The following is a 14,419-nucleotide window of genomic DNA, read 5'->3' as shown; positions in this document are numbered from 1 at the left end:
ATATCTTTTAGTTTAATTTTTAAGTTTAAGCTTAGTGAATTTTTATTATTTTTAACCACAGAATGTAAAAGTTGCTGACAGATGTTTATTCCTCTTTGAATTTAATACTTTTTTTGTGTTTTGTGAAGCCCAGATATGTCTCAATATTACATTAAAATAATTTTGTAACGATATTATTTCCTTTTTTTCTTTGGATTTCTTGAAATTTCTTTAGAATTTCAAGGTATTCTAAAGTTTTCCATAGTTAAAATTGTATCTATTTAGGTACAATAGTAAAAAATTTCAATGAATTGCAATCTTTTCCTCAGTGCAAAGCGTTATTGATATTCCAAAGATTTCCAATCTTTTTCTAGGTTGCAATTCTTTGAAATTGTTTGGATTTTCATCACAAATTTCATTGGAATTCATTGGAATTTTGTGCCAATACCAGCAATGTTTTCCAATGTTTTTCCATCAAACCTTTCCAAACTTTTGCAAAGAATTCTTAGAAATTCCTTGAACTTTACTGCAATGATTTCCAATGAATTTTCAAAGAATTCCATGGATTTTCAACTGCATTTTCGCAAGGGTATAAACCATGTGACCCTAGGGGGATAATTTGAACAATCCTGGTATAGACCCACTAGATGATGCTACATACCAAATATCAAAGCCCTAGGCCTTGTGGTTTTGGACAAGAAGATTTTTAAAGTTTTTCAACCAGAGTTCTGCATGGAATTAAATTCTTTGAACAATTTTGAAAGGGGACCACCCAAGGATCATTCCTGTGAAGTTTGGTGTAATTTTGCCCAGTGGTTTTCAAGAAGAAGATTTTTTTAGAAAATGTTGACGGACGCATGACACACGCCAAATGACGGACATTGAGCGGTCACAAAAGCTCACCATGAGCCTTTGGCTCAGGTGAGCTAATAAAAACTAGAGCTATCACTTAAGGTGATGAATGTACCCCCCGCATGCACTGACAGTGACCCCAGGCGAAATGAAGGTCATATGACCATGGACTACTATGGTCTACCGTGGTAGTTCATGGTCATATGACCATGGTTGACCATGGTCGACCACGTTTTGTTAAATGGCACCATGGTTTTTGATAGCCAATAATTACCATGGTCGACTGTGGTTGGGGACCATGGTTGACCATGGTTGTGTGCAAGGGTTTGGTAGATTAGGCACGCACAAGATTGCATATGCAGACTGTATGTACATTGTATGTTAACAAGAAACAAAGTCCCATAACTCTGCAATTTTTGTAGCTGCAAGAACCTAACATGCCCCATGCACAACTACTGTTGTTACTGATCACTTGTGTGAAGTTTCATGAAATTGTGTCAAGGGGATGAGGAGAGATGGTGCGCACAAGATTGTGTCTATGTATATTGTATAGTAACAAAAAAACAAAGTCCCATAACTCTGCAAATTGTTTTTCTAAAAGAACCTAACATGCCCCATGCAAAACTACTGTTGGTACTGACCACTTGTGTGAAGTTTCATTAAATTGTGTCAAGGGGATGAGGAGAGATGGTGCGCACAAGATTGTGTCTATGTATATAGTATAGTAACAAAAAAACAAAGTCCCATAACTCTGCAAATTTTTTTTCTGAAAGAACCTAACATACCCCATGCACAACTACTGTTGGTACTGATCACTTGTGTGAAGTTTCATTAAATTCTGTCAAGGGGATAAGGAGAGATGGTGCGCACAAGATTGCGTCTACGGACAGACTGACAGACAGACAGACAACCTGAAACCAGTATACCCCCCCTTACAACTTTGTTGTCGGTGGGTACAACAAAGTGTATGAAAATGAGCACGCTTGCTTTGATCGCATGACCAAAACAGGTCTTGATCATGTGACCAAAATAAACCAAATAACCTACAAAAATAGTACTTCAGCACCACATTAAAACCAAGTTGTGTCTTTTGTTTATATTTTGAATTAAAACTCGCTGCTAAAAATGTTAATCGAAATTTTATTTTTATAACAAAATCAAAGGGCTTGTTTTTGTCACATGATCAGAAAACATTTTGTAACGTTTGGGCGGTGTTTCGTCCCCAAATATTCACGTACCGGCGTACGATTTCTTCCCGGATATTTAAACTATAGTGGGTATCGGAAGACTGCAATGAAAAATTTGCGATGATTCAAACTTATTTAGACAATTTTCAATTTTCAATTTTCAATATTTGCATTTTTAACAAAAACACGCATGTTGTATTATGAGGCATATTAATAATTACATTAATCTACAGCTGAAAACATGACTGAATGCAACCTGAATGTCATAATGTATGCTGATAATGGAGACACTAGTAGTTGTTTTAATTGTTTTGAAAGTTGAATTTAAACACTTTAATTTCATTGTAAATATTCTTTTATCATTGCTTTTAGTTTAAGAACTATTCAGAAATTTCTTTAACCTTAACCCTGCTAAATTTCTAAAATGGACTGGTCTATCATTCAATTTGGGCAGTACCATTTATTATTCAAAGGGGCATTCATTGAAAATTTACTGACTGAGTAGCAAACAATACAGACTATGTTCAGCCTGCATGAATGTGTAAGCTGATCTTGATCTGCACTGGTCACAAAGGCAGAATCACTTGCCACCAGCAGGCTAAGTTAATCTATGTAATTCATGTGTAATATATTCATAGCCTGCTTTTACCAAGATGAGATCTCATTTGAATTAAAAAAAAACAAAACCTCAAGGTCACAGGGGCCTGAACATGGGAAACAGTTTCTGATCAATAACTTGAGAACCACTTGGCCCAGAATGTTGAAACTTCATAGAATGATTGGACATGCAGAGTAGATGATCCCTATTGCAGCCAACCATTAGTGCCTCTTTGCCTTTTGCTCCTATCCCCTATTGACTTCTTGCCTATTTTGACTATGCATTAGGGGAGACAAGGGCTTTTCTACAAAAGCATCTTCTAGTTTAAAAATTAATTGCCCCCCTTCAAAGGAGGAGGGGTGTATTGTAAATATTATTGTTTGATGATGGCTGTCGGTTGGTCTGTAGACCAATCAGTTTCCAGATGATAACTCAAGAACGCTTGGGCCTAGGATCATACATGTTGATCGGGAGGTTTGTCATGATAAACAGATGACCTCTACTGATTTTGCGATCAGTAGGTCAAAGGTCAAGGTCACAGTGACCCAGAACAACAGCACGTTTTACCAGATAACGAAAGAATGCTTTGGTCCAAGATCACATTTGATACGGAGGTCACTTATGACTGTTAAATGACTCATAATTATTGATTTGAGGTCAGTTCGTCAAATGTCCAGTGCTCAGTGACCAAATGATTGCTGTTCCTTGTGCAGTTACTGAATGCATTAATGGGAAATTTCGTGTTCTACGAGCTCTTGTTATAACTAGAATCTCCAAACATCACATAATTATCAATTAATGCATGACCTCCGCTCGCATTTACTGTTATCCCACTTGTTCCAGTAAAAGTAGTGTGTTTTTTCATTGATTTGATAAAAAATGAAAATGCTTATAATTCAAAAAAGATTTTGAGCAAGAATAACCAAACCTCACAAACTTATCAATAAGGACATGAGCTTTGCTTATATATTGCTTTTATCCCCCTTGACTGAGTAAAAGCAGATTTTTCCTCCTTGATTTGGTAAAAAAAGTTGAAAATGCTTATTCATCAAAAGTAATTTAACTAGAATCACCAAACTTAAGCTAACTGTTCATGCCCATTACCAGCAACTGTCAACCGCTGCCCACATGAGTCCTCTCAGTGCTTTGATTAAACATTACTATTACGGGTCTACTACCTTAAGTAAATACCACTATGAACAAATTCTTTATCTTTATTTGTATACAGCTGCTCTGAATAAGCATTTGATATAGTCCAAAAAATTAGATGCCAAAAAAGTTGTCATTTGACGTTCAACATCCTTACATTTTACACTTTTACTCTATCAAAGCTTTTTTTGGACATGGAAAATAAAAGATGTAAAATGTCACAAGTTATGTCAGGTCTTATATTTACATTTGATAGAATTATGCCATTCTAAAAGTTCTATAGATAGTAGAATATAGAAAAAGTATGGTTATATTTGTTTAGAGCACAGTATTCTATGAAAAATAGACTTTCGTGATAACTTATCTGTAGACTTTAAATCAAGGAAGTTTCAAGATTATTTCATTGTATTTCTATAATTTCTATAATATTTCATTTGATATAAAATGTTTCAATCATATTCTAATTAAATCAAGAGCTGTCTGTAAGACAGCCAATGCTTGACTATTCTAATAGTCCCAGAAGCAGGAGTATTACCCAAAATCTTAAAATATCTATAGAGTTTCAATCCAGTATTTGCATTAGTTTTGAAGATAGTGACTTGCATGCAAAATTTTAACCAGGAACAAGTCCAAAAGGGGGCATAACTTGCCCAAAATACATGTCAGAGTTATGGGACTATATTCTTTTAAAGGGGAATATTCAACATTCTAATATGGCTAACAATGCTTTAATCATCACAACGATGTTATGTTGACGTCATGTCAACGTGATATTTAGCGCCATGTACGCATCAAGAAAATAGCGCTTTCAAAATTCATGAAATATTTTACTTAAGGTATTGGACCCATAATAGAGTATCTCCTTTTTGAAGGGTATTCAATTCCTACCATAAACCTACTTTGACTGCAGTTTTCAGGGGGGCGTAGGTTCAAATTTTTTTTTCCATGTTTTCCTTTTTTTCTAGTAAGTTTTTACTTCTTTCAAGACTAATTATGGATGAATTGTACAAAAAGTGGAAAATTTTCATTTTATAAGCGATTTTTTGCTGTTCAATGTGAATTTACCTCTGAATCAGGAGGGGTAGAGTTAGACATCTTTAAAAATACTGAGTTACGTGCGGTAAAAGTTCTCTAGTTTGCCTTCATTCTTTAGATTACATATTGTGGAAGAAATGCAGGTAGGTTTTACTATTGTCCCAAGGTTATTTTTGAATGAAGTGAGCAAAATTCAAAACAGACCCACAGGATTCGACCTTATTTTTTCAATGTTGGAGTTAGTATTCTGTCTCATTAAATCTGTTTACTTGAGGCACCCTAGACAAAAATGATTTTTAAAGTTTTATTTTGTGTTTTATAATTGTTTGATGTTTCTTTTATCAAAATTAATGTTGTAATGAATTCTCTGCAAACGTTTTAGATAGTGGCCATCACATTGAATTTTGTCTCTTCTTGAGCGTGAGGAAATACCATAAATTATACAAAATTTTCAAAAAACGGCACGATAAAAGTTGTTTAAAATTTGCAACACAGTGTGAAACATGGTCAACTTTAAGAATATACCAAGCAAATGCCATTTTTTAAACATTACTATTAGGGGTCCAATACCTTAATAACATGTTTTGAACGAAATGTCACACTGCACAAATGTTTTGATTAATTTATATACATACTGAATTAGTTATTCGCTTTGCTGAATAATTCGCAATAATTTTCGCTCAAACTGAATTCTGCCGCAAGACGTATTACCGTTTCCGGTCCTGGCATGTTTTAACAAATACCTGCTATTGGCGCCATGCTTGCGCGAAGAAACAGTTCCATCATATTTGATATAAATTTTACAATAAAGAACATATTAGAATCGAAATAATTGATAGCAAAACAGTGCCTTATCACTATTTATACACTCAGGCGGTTATATGTCATCCGAAATAATTTCACTGGGCTGCGCCCTCCTGAAATTATTACGCCCGACGTATAACCGCTCATCGTGTATAAATAGTGATAAAGCACTGTTTTGCTATAAATCATTTCTTAATATGACAATGTATATATTTAGAAAGAATTGAATAAATACTATTAACTGGCGAAAAAATTATGACTACAAATAAAAACAAGAGCTGTCCATAAGACAGCCAATGCTCGACTATTCAAATTGTTGTCCAAGATGCAGGAATACTATCCTAAGTGTTAAAATATCTATAGAGTTTCAATCCAGTATCTGCATTAGTTTTGGAGATAGTAACTTACATGCAAAACTTTAACCAGAAGTTTTTAAGTTCAAAAGGGGACATAATTTTGCAAAATACAGGTCAGAGTTATGGGACTTGATGCTATGACCTAGTATTATAAACCCGAAGAAATGTGTGAAGTTTCAATTCAATATCTACATTAGTTTTTGAGATAGTAACTTGCATGCAAAACTTAAGGGGCCATAATTTGGCAAAAACAAATGTCAGAGTTATGGGACTTGATCCTATGAGGTTGGTTATTGACCTAAAAACAGAAAAAGTAAGCTACAAAGCTATATGCCTTTAAATGATAGCTATATGTACTTGCATACATAACTTTAACAAGGATTTTCTAAGTCCAAAAGGGGACATAATTTGGCCAAAATGCATGTCAGACTTATGGGACTTGATGCTATCACCTAGTTTTATAAACCCAAAGTCACATGTGAAGTTTCAATTCAAAATCTGCATCAGTTTTGGAGATAGTAACTTGCAGGCAAAACTTTAACCAGGATTTTCTATGTCCAAAAGGGGGCATAATTTGGCCAAATTTAAATACATGTCAGAGTTATTGGACTTGACCCAGTGAGATTGGTAATTGACATAGAAAAAGAAAAAAATAAATTTCAAAGGTATATGCCTTTAAATGATAGCCATATATGTACTTGCATGCAAAACTTCAACCAAGGGTGATGCTGGTGCCAGGGTGAGTAAAACAGCTAAGACTTTTCTGCGGATAGTCAAGCAAAAACATTAATGTTTCCTTGCTTAAAACCTTGTAATGTCTGTTTACATGTGTTTTTCACCATCTATAGTCTGTAATATCCTAACACTACCTTTTTCAATTGCAAGTTAATTAAGATGATTACTCTCAACAATACACTATGCTTGCCTTAGTTTGATATGGAAACCCCATAATATTTCAGATTTTGCAAACAGGTTTCCCACACAGTTACTTAGTGTTTTGTGGTAGCCATCCTTTCTGTACTTTCAGTACTTTGATTATCTGAATTGACCAATTATAGTCCATAATATGATATAAAATCTATTTTTTTCAATTAATCATAAGACTTAATGTTTTAGCGACAAATATTTGCAAATATCAAGTGTTGAACAAGAAGATTTGTTATCTGCATGTGAATTAAAATAATTATGATTTTTGTGCCTCCCAAAATTTTAGAACTTAGATTTTCTCTTGTCTGTACATCTGTCCCTTCACTGGTCTGACCTTCTAAATTTGTGTCATGCATATCTAAACAGGAGTGCCAGACTGTCACAAAATAAGCCCGTCATCAAACTTTGCCTAATTCAAGGGGCATAATCCAAGAGTGCCTGAGGCGATTTGGGTGGTTATCGTACTTGGCCAAGATATTTTGCCCACAAACATTGTCAGGAAGTTTGGTGAAGATCGGATGAAAACTGTTCGACTTAAAGTGCGGACAAGGCTAAATTTGCAGTTTTCGAGTAATTCAAGGGCCATAATCCAAGAGTGTCTGAGGCGATTTGGGTGGTTATTGAACTTGGCTGAGATATTATGCACACAAACATTGTCAGCAAGTTTGGTGAAGATCGGATGAAAACTGTTCGACTTAGAGAGCGGACAAGGCTAAACTAGCAGTTTTTCGAGTAATTCAAGGGCCATAATCCAAGAGTGCCTGAGGCGATTTGGGTGGTTATTGAACTTGGCCGAGATATTATGCACACAAACATTGTCAGCAAGTTTGGTGAAGATCGGATGAAAACTGTTCTACTTAGAGAGCAGACAAGGCTAAACTCGCAGTTTTTCGAGTAATTCAAGGGCCATAATCCAAGAATGCCTGAGGCGATTTGGGCGGTTACTGAACTTGGCCAAGATATTATGCACACAAACATTGTCAGCAAGTTTGGTGAAGATCGGATGAAAACTGTTCTACTTAGAGAGCAGACAATGCTAAACTCGCAGATTTTCGAGTAATTCAAGGGCCATAATCCAAGAGTGCCTGGGGCAATTTGGCTGATTATCAAACTTGGCTGAGATATTATGCCCACAAACATTGTTAGCAAGTTTGGTGAAGACTGGATGAAAACTGTTTGACTTAGAGAGCAGACATATAAGTGGCTTTATTATCTATAAAATTTCAAACAGAAGTTACAGTGCCAGTTCAAATTGTCGAAAAAATCGTAACCGTGTATGAAAATGCAATTTCTGTACAAAACAAACACTTTACAGGACATTTATAGTTTTGGACGAGTACATAACAATATACTGTTATTAAAGATTTATATGTGCTTCTTCTAAAACCTCCCATTGCAAAAATATTCTGGTAAAAGCAATATTTTGTTGTTTTATGTTATATACACAAGATTTTTGTTGAATGACTCTTCTATCGAGATGTCTTTTAGAAGTCTATAAACTAATACAATTTGAAAATTAGAACTTTTGAAAGTGTTAAAAAATATAAAATACTAAACTTAGTGTGGTATTTAATGATACAAGTGAAGACAGCAATATTAAGAATATACGTTTACTTATCTTTTTCTTATATTTAAATTCCTATAATCCAGATAATTACTTATTGTCTCCGGAGGTAACAAGACACACAGAAAGGGCTCATGTCGTAACTGCCGTTGTTAGTCGTATTTTCGTGGCCGCACCTATCTGTCTATCTATTAATGTAGAAAAACGTTAAAATGACCTCAAACTTCTAGAAAAGTGGGAGATGGAGTGGGATATGGAGTTCAACCCCTCCCAGTGTCAAGTGATCCACGCCACTAGAAGGAAACATCCTATCCCTACCCAGTATTACCTACATGGAGTCCAACTTGAATCGGTCAGCTCAGCTAAATAGACATTTGCGAATTAAATCTACTTGGACTGTGAACACCTAAGACGATCGATTTTTCAAGGGGACCGTCTCAATAGAGAAATGTTTTGTTATGCATATCGCAAAAAGTATGGATCTAGGGTCATAACACTTTCCTGAAATGTTCTTCAATATTATAAGTTGCGCATCTGCGACAAAGTTGAAAAGATGAGCTAATCTGATCGCAATGTATCCGTATTCCATCGGCGTCGTCATCCGAAATGAAAAAAAAAATCTAAACTGGGTCAGCTGGGATCAAAATGTAGGTCAGCAGGTAAAACATTGTGAAAACTGTAGAAAACGTAATATCTTGTGTCTCCATTCCTTTGTTGTTATTATACGCCCGAAGGAACGTATTCTGGGATACCCCAGGTGTTCCTCTGCGCATCTGTCTGTCTGTGTGTCCGTCTGTCCGTTAGCAATTTCGTGTTGACTCTGCTCTGTAACTTGTGAACCCCTTGAAGGATTTTAAACAAACTTGATACAAATGTTCTCCACATCAAGACGACGTGTACAGCGCCTGTATCAGGTGGCTCGCTTTAAGGTAAAGGTTACACTTAGGGGTCGAGGTCATATGACTTTGTTTCGTGTCCGCTCTGTAACTCTTAATCTGTTTGAAGGATTTTACAGAAACACTGCACAAATGTCCATCAGAGAGCATGTTTTGGATGACTGGCTACAAGATCAATGTCACACTTAGGGGTCAAAGGTCATATAACTTTGTTTCGAGTGCGATGTGTAACTCTTGAACTGCTTAAAGGATTTTTTAAAAAATTGGCACAAATGTTCACCACATTGAGACGACGTGCAGAGCACATAGCTCGCTTCAAGGTAAAGGTCACACTTAGAGGTTAAAGGTCACATGACTTTGTTTTGTGTTATGTTGCTTTGCATTGCGGTGCTCTTGTTTTTATTTGGCAGATTCCTTTTTTGTTCACTTACATATTTTTTATTGAATTACTTCCCTTTTATGTTACTATAAATAGGTTATTTTGTAACTTTATTTTGTTTGCCATAGGTGAAAACCGAGACCACTTTTCTTTGGTACAACATGGACAGTACCTGCAAAGTTAAGGTGTATTTTGACATATCTGTACCTGGTAATGATTTTTAGTGGACTCAGAGTTTTTCGGGGAATTTCTTCCCTTTGTTGTCCTTTTCCTTTATGAGGGCTTCAACAGTAAAGTTCTTTAAATTTTGCTCCCATCCTCTGATATTTGACTTTTTCTAAAACTTTAACCAAAAATTCTAAGTTAAAAAGGGACATAATTCTGTCAAAATTCAATTCAGAGTTATGAGGATTCTTTTTTCCTAGTGTAGACTTCGATAGTAAATAACTATTCTAAGTTTCAAGTCAATTATCTAAGCTTTGATAGTAACCGAGATATTTGACTTTATCAAGAACTTTAACCAAAAATTCTAAGTTAAAATGGGGCATAATTCTGTCAAAATTCAAACCAGAGTTATATGGATTGTTTCTCCTGGTGTAGACTTTGATAGTTAATAAGTATTTTAAGTTTCAAGTCAATAGCTTTGATATTAACAGAGATATTTGACTTTATCAAAAACTTTAACCAATGGCGACACCGGAGCGAATGCAATAGCACTACTTTTTCTTCGAAAAGTCGAGCTAAAAACAGGCACATCCAAATTTATATCACCTACCGTATGGTGATGGTATAATAACCCAAACCCTATTGCGGTTATAAACTATTTCCTACCACGCATAATATAATCAAATTATGTTGAGACGGTCCCATTGAAAAATCGATCGTCTTATGTGTCCACAGTCCACGTAGACTTAATTCGCAAATGTCTAATACCTAGGCGTGGATATCTCAAATGACCTATCATGGGACAATCACATAAACAGGTCAACCAAGAAAGCTAACCAAACCCTAACGTTTTTACGAAGAAACATTAAGGTCAAATCCCAACCCAACAAGAGCCATGTTAGACATGGCTAATCCCCCCGCCGGGCATATTATAATTGAAGGATGTGGTCCGCATCAGGGGTTTTAAGATGTGGAAGAAAGAATAAGTCAGTAGTGAGGTGGTTTACTGCTAAATTTTATTAATTTTCATGAACAGTATAGCTATGATGTTTTTCTATATGGCTACTGTAAAAAGAAGGAATGGAAAGCTAACAGGGAACTAGAGTGCCAGAACGTCACAATATAATATGCCCGTCAAAGCAAATTTCTTTACTCTAGCAGCTGTATTTGCAATTTGGAATGTTAATTTTGTGGTTGTTTAGTAATCATTGTAAGTCTTTTGTTTTTTAAAGTCCACAAAAAACTCCTTACCAGGTAGAGATACCTTATATATAATAAAATTAATAAAATACACCTAAAACTGGAGAGTAACATCTATGTTGTACCACAGAAAAGTGGTCTTGTTTTTCCCTAGGGTCAATTATAAAAATGTTACAATATAAGTTATTTATAGTAACAACTAAGGGAAGTTAATCTTTAAAAAAAAAAAGAAAAAAAAAAAAAAAAAAATTGCAAGTCCACACAAAAATCTTTATCAGGTAGAGATTGGTCAAAATACACCTCAAAATTGGATTTAGCATGCTTGTTGTACTACAGAATAGTGGTCTCGATTTTTCCCTACGACTAGTAATGAAAAAGTTACAATAAAAGCTATTTAAAGTAACAACAAAGGGAAGTATTTCTAAAGAAGGGAACTGCGCATGACACTTCGTCTCATGATGGTGTATAATTGTGCCAAGTTACATCAAAATCCCTCCATGCATGAAGAAGAAATGCTTCGGACAAAGTCATTCTTGTATCTGACCTTGGCCTCTAAGTGTGACCTTGACCTTAGGCCTAGTGACCTGGATCTTGCGCATTACACTCCGTCTCGTGGTGGTGAACATTTGTGCCAAGTTGTATCAAAATCCCTCTATGCATGAAGAAGAAATGCTCTGGACAAGGTTTTTATTCTTGTATCCTTTGACCTCTAAGTGTGACCTTGACCTTAGACCTAGGGACCTGGTTCTTGCGCATGACACTCCGCCTCGTGGTGGTAAACATTTGTGCCAAGATATATCAAAATCCCTCCATGCATGAAGAAGATATGCTCCGGACAAATTTTTTAAAGAAAATATGATAAAGGGGAATAACTCAAAAAATAGGCAAGGTAGAGTTATTGTTCTTGCACACTGCACTTCCTCCCAATGTGTTCTATCAGTGTATGAAGTTTGAAGAAAATCCCTCCAGTACTTTTGGGGTTATGCTCCGGACAAAATGTTTTAAGAAAATATGATAAAGGGGAATAACTAAAAAAAAGGCAAGGTAGTTATTGTTCTTGCACATTGCACTTCCGCTTAATGTGTTCTATCAGTGTATAAAGTTTGAAGAAAATCCCTCCAGTACTTTTGGAGTTACGCTCTGGACAAATTTTTTTAAGAAAATATGATAAAGGGGAATAACTAAAAAAACAGGCAAGGTAGAGTTATTGTTCTTGCACACTGCACTTCCTCCCAATGTGTTCTATCAGTGTATGAAGTTTGAAGAAAATCCCTCCAGTACTTTTGGAGTTATGCTCCGGACAAAGATTGTTGCGGACGGACGGACGGACGGACGGACGCACCCACGGACGGAGAGCATTTCTAATATCCCCTTCGCCTATGGCGGGGGGATAAATAAGACCATCGCTTACCAGACTCTAGTCCGACCCCAGCTCGAATATGCCTCCGAGGTATGGTCGCCCCACACCCAAACTGAAATTGACCAAATTGAAAGCGTCCAAAGGAGAGCCGCCTGTTGGATCAAGACTGACTATGGCCGTACTTCCAGTGTAACAGATATGCTACACTCCCTAAACCTTTGTCGACTGGATTTAAGGCGTATAGATTCTAGGTTATCACCCTTCTATAAGATTCATCATGATCTGGTTGCTATCCCAATCGTAGATTACCTGACCCCAATGACCCGTCGTGTCCGCTATGGCCATTCCCTAAGTTATAGGTTAATTACTGCAACCAATGACTACTACAAGTTTTCTTATTTTCCAAGAACAGTGTACCATTGGAACCAACTTCCCCCCAGTGTCGCCCACCTCCCTACCCTAGAGCAGTTCAGTGCTGCAGATTGCAGCCTAGAACATGTCTCGCCCTAGTTATCCTGCAAACCCAAGTTTAAACCTTTTTTATATCACCAAATTCATTTTTTGTTTCTTCCACTCTAAATTTTTTTATCACTATTTTCTTTCTCTTTTTGTTTCTGACGCGCAAAATATCTACGTTCCCGCAAGGGGTTTGACGTCAACGGCAGATAGATAGATAGATGTACTATGTAAGAAGCAATATCATGTGCTTTATTTCCATTCAAAGTATTGTTTATGATGAGAACCAATAAATGTTGTTTCATGACCATTATAGCATTTTGCAGATTTACATACATCATGCAATTTCAGTGCAAGACAATCATTTGAAAGCATAGAAATCTAACAAACAAACTAGAGGATGCTTTTGTAGTAATAGGCAAGAAGTCAATAGGGGACAGGAGCAAAAGTCCAAGAGACACCAATGGTTGGCTGCAATAGGGATCATCTACTTGGCATGTCCAATCATCACAAGAAGTTTCAACATTCTGGGCCTAGTGGTTTTCAAGTTATGGATTGGAAATGGTTTTCCATGTTCTGGCCCCTGTGACCTTGACCTCTGATCAAGTGAACCCAAAATCAATAGAGGTCATCTACTCTGCATGTCCAATCACCCTATGAAGTTTCAACATTCTGGACAAAGTGGTTCTCAAGTGACCTCTCTCATTCAGAAAGATTCATGAAGTCCACAATGTCATGTTGAATAACTTATCATATGTAGTATATTAAAATGAAATTAGAAAATTACAATATTTTTTTCAAGGGGTTGTGAGTTCAAGCCCTGATGTTATAGTTTTTTCATTTCACTTTTGTTTTATTCAAAGATAATTTTTCAACTATATACAGTTGTTATTATCAGATATAAATGAGTGTGTATATACACACAAACATGTTTAGTTTATGTTTACATAGGTAATATGCTGTTGTAATAGTTCACATCTTTACATAATTATGACATTTTGGTATAACACAGCTTTAATATTGTATATATGACATTCCTTTTATTCAAAATAATATAATAAGAAAACATTATGTATGTGTACCATGTAAATACATATGACCCGCTTTAGCATCAAAAACAAACATTTAAAGATTTAGTTTTAATTTTTAAAAAATGGCTGCCATCATAAACTGGCCATTGATTTTCAGACTGGCAACATGGGTTAAAATGAACTGCAGACAGTAAGGAACAAACTGGTATAACTGTCATGATTAATTTTCTTTTCAACGGCATAGGAGCAAAGATATGGCTCTAAGCAAAGAAACTATTCATGAACTGGTCTCATGATTCTCAAAGCCCGTTTCCAGGTCAGGAAAACAACTTGGTATGTAATTAGATTAGAGACAAGACAAAATGATTCTTACACCTATAAACCTTGTTTGGTGGGGTTATAATAAAATCTAGTCAATGTTATAGTAATATAGCACCTTGTTAAGATGTCCTGGTTAATTTTTGTTTTGCAACAACTTAGC

At 35.7% G+C, this 14,419-nt stretch overlaps 1 protein-coding gene across 2 annotated transcripts in view; it reads right to left on the bottom strand.

Moving 5' to 3' along the window:
• LOC123524441 (E3 ubiquitin-protein ligase TRIM23-like) overlaps positions 1–14,419 on the bottom strand; it is a 199,447-nt gene that overhangs the window by 101,098 nt on the left and 83,930 nt on the right. The window lies entirely within an intron of this gene.

This window comes from Mercenaria mercenaria, chromosome 3 (genome assembly GCF_021730395.1).
Source record: "Mercenaria mercenaria strain notata chromosome 3, MADL_Memer_1, whole genome shotgun sequence".
NCBI lineage: Eukaryota > Metazoa > Mollusca > Bivalvia > Venerida > Veneridae > Mercenaria > Mercenaria mercenaria.
The sequence above is the reverse complement of the archived record's forward strand: the minus strand, read 5'-3'. Positions and strand labels throughout refer to the sequence as shown.